The sequence below is a fragment of the Chiroxiphia lanceolata genome, chromosome 5, assembly GCF_009829145.1.
Source record: "Chiroxiphia lanceolata isolate bChiLan1 chromosome 5, bChiLan1.pri, whole genome shotgun sequence".
Lineage (NCBI taxonomy): Eukaryota > Metazoa > Chordata > Aves > Passeriformes > Pipridae > Chiroxiphia > Chiroxiphia lanceolata.
In genome coordinates, this window is record NC_045641.1 from 57,109,791 (window position 1) to 57,124,155 (window position 14,365).

Genomic DNA, 14,365 nt, shown 5'->3' on the forward strand with positions numbered 1-14,365 from the left:
TGAGCACCCAAACCCAAACTTCAGTGGGATCCTGGGCCCATGGGAACAACATGCCAGTGGGGAGTCTCAGGTGAGATCAGTCAAGACAATTAACATTAATTGGCACCCTCAGTGCCCTGACAAGCCAAGTACCAAGGTAAAAAGATAATAACAGGCACATGGGAGTAGGGTAATTGAAACAGCAAATTCCCTAATACAGTGCATTTATCAATACCCTGTCAAAATCCAAAATGACAAAAGGGTAAGGCACCAAAACTCTCAAAAATCATGAACTCAGGAAAGGTAAAGAAATATTCTTCACCTGGGATCCACCACTGTTTTTTTCAAATACCACATGTTCCCAGCAGAAACCCCACAGATTTGAATGGAGAATGTCCCCACAGGTTATGGCCTTCAGCCTGACACGAATGGTAGAATTATGTTTCACCTGGGAACTGTGGGCAGTATCAGTTCTTCCTTCATGCTTTATCTCTAATGGTCTAAAATCATAGGGTTTGGAGGCCTCTTTGTTTTGGGGCCCTCTGAGATGAATAAGATGGAAAAAAAGACAGATAAAATGATTGTGCAATGTATTAGATGATACAAACATGCCAAAAACAGAAGAGGTACTACGTATCAAGTACCAGCACCACCTAGTCTCTGCACAAAAGAGGCAGTCAACTGGAACAAAGGAAAAAGAAAGGTCACAATCAAGCAAGTTAGACTAATACTATTGCCACAACAATGGTTCTCATACCTCAAGAAGCCCAGAGGCTACTAGTTTACATCCAGATGTAGAAAGGCAACCTGACTGCAAAGAAACTCAACCTGGCAGCTCAAAGTAGACAAAGAACAGTCCCAGTTCTTCAGCAATTCTTTAGTGGCATCCACAGAGCCACTCTTTTAGGATGCAGAAACATCCCTTCACAGGACACGGGAAGCTCTCATGGAGAACATCAGCTACAGGGTTTGGTAATGCTGCTCTGACTCCTGTACATGGCCAGGGGAAGTTGTTGCCCTGTTGCCTCTCTTGCCTTTGAAAATGCTCCCCGTGACAAGCATTTCAAAACAACAATAACTGCACTGTGAACAATCATGACAAATATTTTCAGAAGGCAGTAAGAACACAAAATATATGGGGCACTGGAACACACAAAGCAGGAAGACATACAGCACCTTCAAACTATAGAGCAAATGCAGCGACAATATAAAGTACGTTGAAAAGCCTTATTTTCACTCACGCCCCTATCAAGCGGGTATTCGCTGCCTAAATGTATGCATCACATGATGAATAATTCTTGGTAGATCATGCCAAGTTTTCCCAAAGGCCTTCTTACCCATATGAAAGGGATCACAGACAACTAACATGCAAATTGCAGCCCCCTTATATGCAGCAGAAGAGCACATGCAACATACGGGTGGCTTTACTCTAGTTCAGCCTTTTGTGCTTTCTCATTCATTGGGGTTTTTTGCTGCAGTCCTTTCTGCTGACCACTTGTACACTGATTCACCAAATCAGAAATCCCTTCAGCTCTCTCATTCTCAGCAGATATGTTGTAACACAGACATGCATAACTGATAAGGGGACAGAAAAAAAGAAAAAGCGAAAACGAAACTTACACAGTCGCAAAACCAGGAATTTCCAAATTTCAGGTTATTTCTGCAAGTCTTGGTTTAGTCGAGGTTTTTGCTAAAGCACTGGTTGTCCATTTGTGCAACTGTGACAAATACAGTTTTACAGGGGTCAAAGATGGTCAAGCTCAAAGCAAGGAAAAAAATGCTCCAAAGCTGTGAAACTCAAAGGATCAGGGCTAAAACACTAATTAAACTATTTTAATTGCTCAATTTAAAAAATGCATGTTTCTCCTGCAGTCTCATGAATATGAGAGTAAATTTGTGATTTCTCAATGCTTGAGGTTAGCAATACTTGCAAAAAGGCATGAACCCAATAAGCTGACCTGCTAGCCACGGGAGGAGAGGTTAAGTAGAAGAGTAAATAACCTGATGTATGAGTTGAAACAGCAAGAAAAAGTTAGTCTCAACAAGATTTCGACCCTGCTGACACTCCTTCTAACTTGCTCTCTCAAACTCTAGTGCAGTTGAGATCTGAACCTAAGGTTCACAGAGTCCAGCCTCCTACCTTCTGATGCCTTCTACCAAGTGGTAGATAAACCCAGCCTTATATTGTGGCTGAGTTAGTGTGAAAAGGAAGTATGTATCCTTCCCAGTGTATGGGGAGCTTTCTCCTTAAGAGCCCCTGCTCTGGCTGTGGCAGTTCAGACTAACTAGAAATGCCAGCAACTACCCAGATGCATGACAGAGGAGCTGGGACTACTTCAGACAGCGCAGGGACAGTGGGATGTTATGATGAACTGTAATTCATTTACCTTATATTCATAAGCAAAGTGACACATGAATGCGAGATGCCAGATGGAGTAAGCTGACTGAAAGTGGACAAGATGGGTTTCAGATGGGACCTATATTTATGCAAGACTAGAAACCAAAGGCAGAGAAACAGCAGAAAAACTGCATAGGACAAGAGCTGCACCATACATTCAATAAAACACAGTTTCTTTCAGTCATCTTTACCTTGGCTTCCTTTGGCCAAGTCTGTAAAGCAGTGAGGCATCACACAAGGGATGCAGGTGTTCAGAGGGGCCCCTACAGATGCATGCAAGTATTTTAAGGTGTAGCAAGGATTGGCGTTTTTGTAAGTCTGGTGCAGTGAGATGCACTCTGTTCTTGTGTGATGCACTCAGCTCTCTGAATAGAGAGCACCAAGTCCAAGGGTAAAATATTGTTTTTCTCTTAGTATATGTAGCTCCAATTAACCTTATTGGAGCATTGTGGGTACACTGAGAAGATTACACTCCTTAATGTGCAGTTACAACTGTACTGTAAATGCAACATTTCATGCTTTCTATTATGGTTCAAGACCACTACGCTCTTCAAGACTGTTATAAACCTCAGAAAACAGGGGTTTATAATGGAAATGCTGAAACACTCAACACTAAAAGCCCTGGCAGAGAGGAAATATAGTTATAAATTCGGCTTCTCTTTTCCAGCATATACATTGGAAAGTTATGAATAATAGGTATTTCTACAGTTACAATGGACAGATGTACACACCGCTTAGGATAACCTTTGCTGTAAAAGTGGAGGATGGAAAGAGCTCAAAGTGGAAAGAGCAATCTTTCATCTTGTCTCTTACAGAGTTACTGCAATTGCAATAATGACATAAAACCAGCAACTGAAATTTAGTAGCCTGTGCACCAGGGTTGGATTCTGAATGCATCTTTTTAAAAAGGGTGCGTTATGTTTCTATGGTCAGCAAGAAAAAGGCACGAGACCTCCCCAGCCCCCTCAGCCTCCTTTGTTTTTTTAAAAAGAAACTGGCTATTTGGGTACTGTTCAGATGACACTGCAAAGCAACCTGCTATCCAGTCATAAATGGATATTCTCTATGTATTCTCTTCTATATATAATCTGGTCCCTAGCTTCTTAACACTACCAAGAAGCAACATTTCAACCAGCAATTACTGGACTTGCTAATGTAAAAAGACCCCGCTCTGTTTGGCAAGAGAAAGATGGGCAGGCAACTGTACTATGACTGGGGCTGAGGCAGCTGGGAATTTCTTTAGATATTAACAGCAATAGCAGAGGTGGGTCAATATAATCCCATTAGCCATATCACACTGTTTGATTTCTGGTGTGTATGAGGAAAGGAAAACAAAACTGACACAATTGCCATTTGGGAGGCATGCTGACGGGTAAACAGGAAAATCCATGCCTGTTTTAAAATTGCAGCCTGACTGGCCGATGGGGAAAGGCAAAGTAGGGAGGTGCATGTGTTTTGCTGGGACAGCCTTCACCACTAGAAGGGAGGGAAGAGAGGCACCCACCACCTGTTGTTGCTGCCTGTATGATGCTTGTTGCCACCACCACTATCCTCCTCCTCCAGCCCCTGCCCTGTCTCAGGGTTTTCAGTGGTTTCATGCCTCTCTGGAGACAGTCTTGCAGAGGTTCTCACACCCTGGCTTAAGTTGCCATAGGTACTGTCAGTGTACAGAGAAACATTCAAAGTTCAGCAAGGCTGCATGCCAGGTATGGTCCCTGTTTTTTATATTAGTGCTGTTCACATCTGAGAAAGTTTCTTGAATATGTAGGGAATGCTTTCAGATTCAGATGCCTCCATAAGTTAGTTTCTATTACAAACATACTAGCAGTGTGACTAATACTGTAAACAGCAAGAACATCAAATACACCATAGGTCTATGAGGTATATGAAAAACTTCCCATGGAAAGCAGCCCATGGGCCCTCCCCACTACAGCTGTTGGGATTTTTAAGGTAACGGACTAGTTGTTAGAAAGCTTAGCGCTTCTTACCAACACCTCTACCATTAGCTATAGCATCCTCGTTTTAGAGCAGAGGGCACTGTGTTTAACATTTCTGCATGCCTGATTCATGCAGGACACCGGCTCATTAGCTTTCTGCTTTCTGCCTTTCCGTACGACAGCACTCCTGCTGCCCAGGATGCACAAACCCAACACACCCAAAAGCCATACCTCCACACTGACCCAGAGCTGCCAAGCCTCTGAACAGGAAGCGAACTGCTTCATTGTCCAGACCTGTTCATTTCAGCGTTTGGCAACATCTGCGGAGATCAACAGCAAAGCTACTTTGCTGCCATTAAAATGCAATTCCCAGCAGAACTGAGAACTGCCTTTCACATCATCTCTTGCATGAGACCTTTTACTAGGACTAACTCCTGTCTTCACTTTCACCTTTTTTGTTTAAATAGGGTCATGCATCGGTAGCCTTAACTAAAAATTCCCATTCTGCTCCCACAGTTTTTAGCCTGCCCACTGCTTGCTGTTTAACCCCAGAAGCAGTAGCTGAGAACCAGTGACCCTGACCATAAGTAATGCAAATTACTGTTTTGCAAAAATCTGCGGTCTTCAGAATAATTAGTAAATTATTCGTAGGAAAGGACCATTAGGGTATAACTGTGTCATTGAACCAAGCCTCTATGCATGGGGGATGGGATCTCGTGTGCATTCAGCCATAGCAGGTGTGCAGAGCATCCTTTTGCAAGGTATTTCCCAAAACTCTCTGGTAATATACACTCAGGTGTGAGGACTAACAGCAAGGCTAGAATAGTTTCCCAGGCACCTGCTTGCCAGAGGATCACAGCCAAAATGTTCAGGAGTGTTTTACCTGGCCCATGAAGCACACAAAGCCATTTCTCCTCCTTGTGCTATGTTGACCACTGCTCTGTTTTATTAAGCAGCAGGATGAAATGGTAGCATTTCCAAGGATTTTCACTGTAGTGATCTGAACAGCCTGAGACTTTCAGTTGCCTCCAGTTTAGCAAACAGCAGATACACTGGAAGAAGGAAATGTACACAGGCAGAGACAACTGCCCACTTATGCAAATTTGTATTTGGCTAATTCTCTCTACTAAGACCTAGAGAGTCAACTTAAGAAGAAAAAAAAAGTACTTATAAAGCAAGCTTAAATTCAGCAAAAACCTGGATGTTATTCACTAGAGAAAGATTTCCACTTCCTGTAGGGAGTGGGATTTCCACCTCCACTTTTTCTATGATTGAATGATTAATTTATCCCACTAACCTTTGTCTAAAGGAGCCAACAGCCACACTTCTGCACGGCTGCAGGGGAGAATGACATCTCCACACAGCCGGTGTGCCAGCCAACCAGTTCTGCCAGCCAACCCAAGCCCCGATGACTTCGGCCAACGACATGGCAACACCTCACAGCCAAAAGCACGGCGCGAGGAGGACTGGAGAGGACAACAGGATTTACGCCACCGCTCCTCCACCTACTCCACGGCAAGTACTAGGAGATCTTTACCTTTACAGGTCTCCCATGCCTCCTCCAGCGGTTCCTGGTTGGGCTGCCAGCAGGGAGCTGCCCTGCAACAGCCCGAGGGGAGCGGTGGGGCGCAGAGTCAGAGCTGCCTCCCACGGGACAGAGGTGCTTGGACAGGGGCCAGGTAGAGCCGAGGAACTACAACTCCCAGGAGGCCCCGCGCCTCTCTGCCCTCCTCCTCCTCGGCTGCCCCCCGACACGCCCTCTGGGGGTTGTAGTTCCAGTGCTGCCCCGCTCGCGCTCCCACCGACACGCTCTTGCTGGGAAGGGAGGCTTTGCGTGGCCGCAAAGGAAACTAGCACTCTGAAACCTTTTGAATATTTTTTTAAAGATATATATATATATATATATGTGTGTGTGTGTTTTATATATATATGTGTGTGCATTAAAAAAACCAGCAAAACTCAGCAAATATTTTTTACTACAGTAAGGGAAAAATGGGAAGTTACTGTACTTCCAATTCTCTTTTTGCTTCTGGTGGGGGTTTGCTTTGCTGTGGAGGGAGAGGGGGAAAAGCGAGGGGAAAAAAGCTCATAAGCAAGTATTGCCAAACAACTTTGCAAAATCAGATGGGGAAAACTTAAATGTTCCCATACACTAATTAGTTAATGACTGGCCTCAAGCCGACAAACGTGCTGATACTTAACTGTATCCTCCACTGAAGTGAATGCAATTGAATCTCATACTCCAGTTGTTCCAGAAACTCAAGGCCTCTAGAAATTATAAGCACAGCTTAGTAATGGTGAGATTTTAAAAGTAATTAAGGGCTTATCCACATTGGGAGTTGCTGCAGAGTACCTCCACTTGCAGAATTCCCCTTCCCTGTGCTGGACATGTATTTCACGCTAACAGTGCTTTATTCTGAATTAGTTTGCCCCATCCAGGCTTTCAGTTCAAAAGCTACCTTCACCCAAATTGATGAACTTACGCAAGGTGAGCCTAAACTGTACGTTCTGTTTTTACCTTGTGTTTGAGCCTTTATTTAGGCATCTGTTCCCAAAAGCTGAGCATTTCTTTGGAAAACTAGATATGAAGTTTCTCACACAGTCACTGCTGTCCTGAATTTGGGAGATCAATAGGAACACTAAATGCCACAAGACTGACTAAATGCCACATGACCCCTTTGGGAGCATGGCCCTATTTGCCTAACTGGGAATGTTTGTTTTTCTAATGTGGAGAGGAAAGCTGTGCAAAGGAGAGAAAGCCTTCCTTTCAGAGTAAAATCTGCTCTTAGTAATTAGCCCTTGTGGGTAGCAAGTATTAACAATACTTCACAGAGAACATAAAATTAATAATCTGTCCAGAGTATAGCCAAAGCTTTAAAGTTTTGCCCAATTTTTATTAATTGCATATGCATAAAAAATGTCAACAATGTTAATGTGCAACGAGCCAGAGAAGTTCTTCCAAGACCACTAGGTATTAAGCCCATGGATACATCAACAGGCCCTCTTTACTTGGGGTGAAGAGGAGGAGGAGAACGAAAGGAGGTCCTAGATAATAGGTAGCAATTATACATGAGTGATGCAGAAGGTTTTAGTGTGGAGACAGGTGGTACCCATAAAGCTTCTATGCAGCACCACACCACAGCCATCTCTGTGCAGTTGCATGACAATGCAAGAAGACTTCCCAGATGAGGACAACGTGACACAGAGGCAGACACGGAGTCCTGCCAGAATTGCAGAGGAACCACTGCTCTGTGGCTTCTAGCTCTGAGACACAGCCCAGCTCTGCATGAGACTGAAGGGAAGCTGCAGGACTCCTGCGCCCAAGTCAATCTACTGAATGGCTTCTGGACTCCATTTGGCCCAGGGAAGGGTTTAGCTGCTTTGCAGAGCACTACAGCTCATCTTGTACTTCTAGAACAAGCACATGAACAGTATACTTAAGCCATAACTCGGATAAGCCTTCCAGGATAATTGAGATTCTACAGTATGTGACTTTTTAAAGTAAGTTTTCATAGACTTGCTAGAAAAATGTGAGTTTTGACCTAGCACTTTTCATTCCAAGATTTCTGAATAATCTATTTTAATGTAGGTTTAGAAAAGAAAAAGAAGATGGGGGGGGGAAGAGTATGTTCCTTTGACTTCAGTTCAAGTCCAAGTGACAGAAGATCTATTAATCACCAGCATGCAATTTATATTAGAACATCAGAACACCTGTATTTAAGCAGACACATAGAAGAGCTGGAATGGATTGCTTCCCAAGATCTTGGTGGCATTAAGAGTGGAGTTATGCTTGCTTTCTTTTTTTGTTTTGAACTCTTCTTTTGTTTTGACCGAGACAATATCTCTTACTGAAAAGGAGATGTAAGAGAATTGCTTTTGTGATTATTACTTATTCCAACAGGTATTTTGCTAGTTCCTGACTTGCATAACTACATACACCATGAATAAGTCTATTGAAACTGCTAAAGTCTGTCTAATGTTTTCATCTTCCTATTTCCCAGAACAAAAATGGTCTCAGTCATCTATTATTTGCAAGAGTTCACAGATAATATCAGAATAAAGAGGAAGCGTGGATAATATAGCACAAGACCCTCCTATTGTTTTGTTGGAGTAGGGAAATCCACTGGAGACTAAACTTTCTGTAAACATTGGTCTGATGCTGGCTACCCTCATTCCCTCCCTGAGGGGCTGGATGACGTGGGGAACCTCAGCCCACCCCATTCACCTGACTGCCTGTAACTCAGAGCTCAAAGAGTTGCCATATGTAAGAGCCACAGCAGGATGAACATGCTTCTTTTCCCACATGGAAAAGAGAAGCAAAATCCAGGTGCAGATGATTTCCCAATAGCAGAAGGTAGGACAAGAGGAAAAAACATTTAAAGCCAATGGTGCCAGAGATAAAAAATCCCACTGCCTTTCACAGGGTAGCTGCGACCAGCCTGCAACTCCTCGTGCAGAGAAGAGTGAGTCAAGTTTGCAAAGCCATGCAGGCTCATACATAGCAAAAGTTTTCCATATTGCTTCCATATTTTGAAAAAGCCAGAGCTTTCCTCAGCACATTCTCTTAAACACCTAGTAGGCAAGGGAAAAATGGAGGCAGAGCCAAAACAATAACCTTGCAAACCATTGAGCAGCAAAGCAGAAGTGTTTTCCCTGAATACCTTTCATAGCTGCACCGTGCTTTCCTGGGCACTTGCTGAGGCAGGAGCTGATGCTGCCATCTCACTCTGTCCCCAGCAGTATCCCAGTCTGCTATGCAGCCTCTGCGGATTTGCAGGGTATTTCCACTGGGGTTTGACTGACCACAGGTGAGCAGTGATCAGATGGTAAATACCCAGTGTGCACAATACTTCATTCGTAACATGTTAGAGGCTAAAGTAGAGGGAAGTTCATGGGAAAGCAGTTCCTTGTCCTAGGATCCAAGAGTAAGGGTTGTTGTCCCTCCTGTGCCTGGGGAAGGCTCTGCTCTTCTCATCCTTGCCACTTGTGGCAGATGAAAAGAAGACATGGACGGAATCTGGGCCGAGGGGAAGGACAGGAGAGACTGGATCCCGGCGGGCAAACAGCAGAGGCTCCACATTGTTCTTGCCAGTAGATGGAGCAGGGCTGGCATGGGAAGAGTGTGTTGTAGGAGTGGGAAGCCCTCCTGCCTCCATCCCTGCCTGCCCCTCTCCTAGGAGGAGCTTCTTCTACCCTAGACGGATCTCCCTTTTCCTGCAGGAGGTCTTTCTCATTCCCCCTCCTGGCCAGCTGATCCATTCCAAAGGTGTCTCTCGATGAAGGTAAACTTCTTCTAGGGCTGCCTCCCTGCACTGATGCCTGCAGAAAGCTGAATCCGGCAATAAGGGCTGATGACTATAAAAGCATCTATCCCTGCTTCTCCACTGGTGTGTGCATGTCCATGCGCTCATGTCCACAAACACTCACCCTTTTGTTCTCTAGCTGTGGACTACCTTGAGCAGACAGAGAGACCTTCCACATACCTGTGACCACCTTCCATTTCTCCTAAACTGGTTCAGTATCATTGTATCTAGCTGTCAGATGGGTTATTTTCCACTCTTACTTCTGTTTCTGCTGAGTTTAAGCCAGGATCAACATGAAAGATGGATATGTTCATGTCTGGTCAGCAAATTAAACCTAGTGAGCTAAGAATAACCAGATTTCAAAGGTGAAAAAACAGAGATAGGGTGGAAATGGAGAAGAAGTACTATTTTGCTGCTTAGCCCTAGACACAGCAATGAAAAAAAACCAAATGTAACCCTCCCCCTCACAACCTCTTGCCTTACAGCCCTTAAACTCCTCCACGGGTAACAGGCCTCCTCATGGTGAAGCTGTTCATGGAATGAGGCAGTCCAGGGCATGAGAAGGGACAAGGAGGCTCTGATACCTCCTGGGTGGGCAGCGATCAGTGGGCCTTATACTCAGCCAGCTGTAGTGCTACTACTGTGGGCACCGTTCAGTGCAAATGAAAAGATAAGGATAAAACTGTACTGAATAAATACCGTCTGGTTTGCAGAGGGAGACATTTATGCCACATTCTTCCTGCTTTCACCTTTTGGTTTTCATTATTCTGCTTTTTGGAGTCAATTCATTCTACTTCCTCAAAATAGCTGGAATATTTTCTTTTCTTTTCTTTTTTTTTTTTTTTTTTAGTATTTTTAAAAAGCAGCTCTTTTGTTTATGTCATATATACAGTCTTTACCATCATTAAGTAAGACATCACCTGGTGTTATGCCCACAGGGACAAATACAAGCTTTGTAAATAGAAAAGTACATCAGTGTCTTATTTGCTTTATAGTAGACTACACATTTGAAGCCAAAAGGTAGTTGTGTAGTCCTGTTACGTTCCAAAACTGCCATTCTGGTGTCATTTATTTTAGTCTGTTGCAAAATAAAATAGAGATGATTGAAAATCCTAAAGCTCATACCTGAGAAAGGACAGCAAGAAATCAGCACAGATTGTATTCTTTCTTACATTTATTTTAGGGGCAGAAAGAGACCCTGCTGCAGAAAATGCCTTTGGCATAGATGTTTGAATGATCTGCTACATAGACAATAAAGAATAACATTTTATAAGCTTTTTATGGGGTATTAAAAATCCGAAGTGGCCAAGTTTTCTAATGGGAAAAGCAAACTACTTCAGGAGTTGAACAGAGGCACCATCTGCATCAGAGCAACCCCAGACTAATTGACTGTGAGTGTGCTTGTCTCTGTGTGTGTGTATACACGTGTGTGTGTTTCAGAGAGACATTCTTTACTTCAGTTCCATTATAATTCCTTTAAATATTTATTACTGGAATGTAAATTCTGCTGAAAACTGAAGTCTTTGCTTTGGAAAAAACAGACCATCACCTACCACGGGTGTTGTCGCTCAGTGAAATAGCCAAGTCCCTTTTGGAGAAACAAAAGGATTCGGTTATATAAACAAATCAGTGCATTGAATTATAAGAGTGGGGGGAAAAAAGAACAAAAACCTGCTGACTTCTGGTTGAACTACTCCTGGGCTATGTGTGAGCTGAAGTTCTGCAGATCTAGCAAGAAGTTGGAGCAATATTAAAATGAATTGGTTACAAATAGTGGAAATAGTCCAGCAAGCACATTTACAATGTGCAGCCCTAAGTATGGCTTTGTTTTCAGATTGGTTTGTCTTTATTTTGAATGTAAAACATTAATAAGCTTCTTAAGGAGAATGGGGATGGGAGAAAACATTGGCTGATCACCTTAAAGCCCAGGAAAATAAAAAAAGTTCTCAAGTTGCTGGATGAAATAACAAACTGGAGTGGGTTTATACTTCTTACATTGCTATGAAAGCTTTACTTCTTGATCATTTCCAGACACCAGAAAGTTATTAAAATCCACAAAGGGAAAAGAAATTCTACATTTATATGAGCTTTAAAACTTATTTTGGGACTTCAGCTTGTTACCAGTGTAATGGACAGTAAACCTGTAAGGTGAAAAAGCTAGTCAAAAAGAGTAACCAAGGACCAGTCTAGCACTAAAAACACTTGGGAAGGGATTTATCAAATAATATCTGGGGTTACATTTTATTCTGGAGGGTCAAAACTGGAACAGACTGGTGTGGATTGTACCAGCGCTTAGGCTCAGATATTTGTATCACTTTAAACCTTACTGTCATTTCAAGGATATAAATAGGCTTGGAAAAATCAGATTATTGGGAGGATTAAATTGGAATCAGTGTCAGTAATAATCTATTCCTTTGTGGTGACACCAACTGAAAGAGGGAAAGTTTGGGGGAGGGGAGTAATGCTACACTGCCGATGGGTTGTGTGGGAATGGGGAATACAAATGAGGGGAAGGAGGGTTAAACAGCACAACTCTCATGTGGCTGGTAGGCAGGGTAAGCATAAGGACAGAGAAATCCTCCTTAGAAACAGCATTGGCCAAAGCCAAAAGCTAGTTACAGTGACGGAGTGTCAAAATACAGTAGTCATTCTAGTTTATCAAATTAATACAGTCTGTCTGTGTTCTGTGCTTCCCCACTTCCAGCCCCACCACCCACCATGCTCAAAGACCAACAAAATCATGGAGGAGTTTCTACCTTATTTCCTTTTTTTTTTCTTTTTAAATCATATTGCCTGAATCTTTTCCCTACAGTGTCACTCCCATTATCTCCTAACCGGGCTGGAGAAAACAGGCAGCACGTATCTGACATTCCTGTCTCTGGGGACTCTGGAGTATGCCAGGCAGAGGAACATAGTGTGGTCTCCAAGCATCAGCCCCTCCATCTCCATCTCAGTTCATGGCACAGCCGGCCCTCACTCAGCCATCCACAACTGCAATCCACGCAGGTGTTGCCTACATAAGAGCTAAGCAAGAAGCAGCTGGTCCAGGCTCTTTAACATTGCCCCAAATACATTTCTACAAGTACAATCAAATTTATTCCTCTCTTTTGGATCCAGAATGATTTTGATAGCGGTGACTTTAATTTGGTGACAAATTGCCTGCTGAATTTTCTTTCATCCTGAAACATAAGAGACCAGAGTACAGAAGGTACCTTGTGTTGTTGAGCAAACAAAGCATATTTAGACTTGTTTCCCACCTAGCCTTTTGCAAGAAAGTTAAAGATTAGGTTTTCAGTCAGGAGCTCTGTAAGTGAGATCCTGCTTCCCTGATAAGCCATTTTCTACTTAGTGCTTGCCCCAGGTTCACTCACCACCAGCTTGTTTAATGGGGCAGGACATTCCTCTAGGAAGGGACTAAGAACCATCATCTGTATCTGTCCAAGGGAGATTTGTCATTGGCAGCTGCTAGTTTTCTGCATGTGCCATAAAACCTACCCTTTTTGTCAGTTTTTCCTTAATGAGAAGAATGAAGAGATAGCAATATGTGCTTACAGCCTAGAAAACCAACTGTATGCTGGGCTGCATCAAAAGCAGTGTGGCCAGCAGGTCAAAGGAGGTGATTCTGCCCATCTTCTCTGCTCTGGTGAGAGCCCACCTGGAAGGCTACATCCAGCTCTGGGGTCCCCAACACAGGAAGGACATTGATCTGTTGGAGCAGGTTCAGAGGAGGACAAGTAGAAGTCTGGAGCACCTCACCTGTGAGGAAAAGCTGAGAGAATTCGGGTTGTTCAGCTGGAGAAGAGAAGGCCCCTGGGAGACCTAATAGTGGCCTTCAAGTACCTGATGGGGGCTTATAAGAATGATGGGGACAGACTTCTTAGTAGGGACAGTAGCAACAGGACAAGGGGGAATGGTTTTAAACTAAAGGAGTGTAGATTCAGACTTGATATACACAGGAAATTTTTTACGATGAAGGTGGTGAAACACTGGCACAGGTTACCCAGAGAGGTGACTAAGGCCCCATCCATGGAAACATTCAAGGTCAGGTTGGATAAGGCTCTGAGTGACCTGATCTAGATGAAGTGACCTGATCTAGATGTCTGTGGCAGGGTGGTTGAACTAGATAACGTTTAAAGGTCCCTTCCAACACAAACCCTTCCATGATTCTATGGGAAAGAAGGACAGTCTTTCATCCTTCCAGTGACCAGCTGAGTGGATGACGCTGGGATACGGATTGTAGTGCAACTCAGGGCTTTGATCATGTTTCAACAAATACACCTGACTATAAGCAAGGTAGTGGTGAGAAAAAAAGGAATGCAATGTTTCTTGGAATAAATAACACTTCTAATAACTACCTCACTTATACTGCCCAGTGACAGAAGCAAAAGTGACAGGGTAAGGAATTCCCAGCACTGTCGTCAGGTGCTTTCCCAGAGGTTACTTTCACTCTGTAATGAACGAATTACTTGGTTTTTTTACTGTTTAAGAAGCAAAGGTTGATATTTGGATTTGTGCATTTATAGCTCTGTCTCTTCAGAGGCTGCCTCGCAAAAGGTTCTGATTCTTTTCACATTTCCCATTGGATTTTTTTTTCCTAAATACATATTTAAATTTCTTCCTCTATTTCTTTAAATGCAAAATGCAAGCCTCTGCATCTACAAAAAAGCTCAAGCGCTTTTCTTTCTGTCTTTCAGCTCTGCTTCTGCTTTCCATTTATACTTCTGCTCAGTTAATTACTCCCTTATAAT

At 43.2% G+C, this 14,365-nt stretch overlaps 1 protein-coding gene across 5 annotated transcripts in view; it reads right to left on the bottom strand.

Moving 5' to 3' along the window:
* Positions 1–14,365, bottom strand: part of TBXAS1 (thromboxane A synthase 1) — a 263,546-nt gene that overhangs the window by 237,595 nt on the left and 11,586 nt on the right. For 2 of the 5 annotated variants that reach the window (XM_032689004.1, XM_032689005.1), the window contains one exon: positions 13,170–13,323. The exons of 1 other annotated variant lie outside the window; for it this stretch is intronic. The gene's annotated coding sequence lies outside the window, so the exon portion shown is untranslated. Of the gene's footprint in view, positions 1–5,197; positions 5,367–5,851; positions 5,966–13,169; positions 13,324–14,365 lie in introns of those variants that run through there. 2 more of the 5 variants (XM_032689006.1, XM_032689003.1) reach the window with 2 other exon arrangements.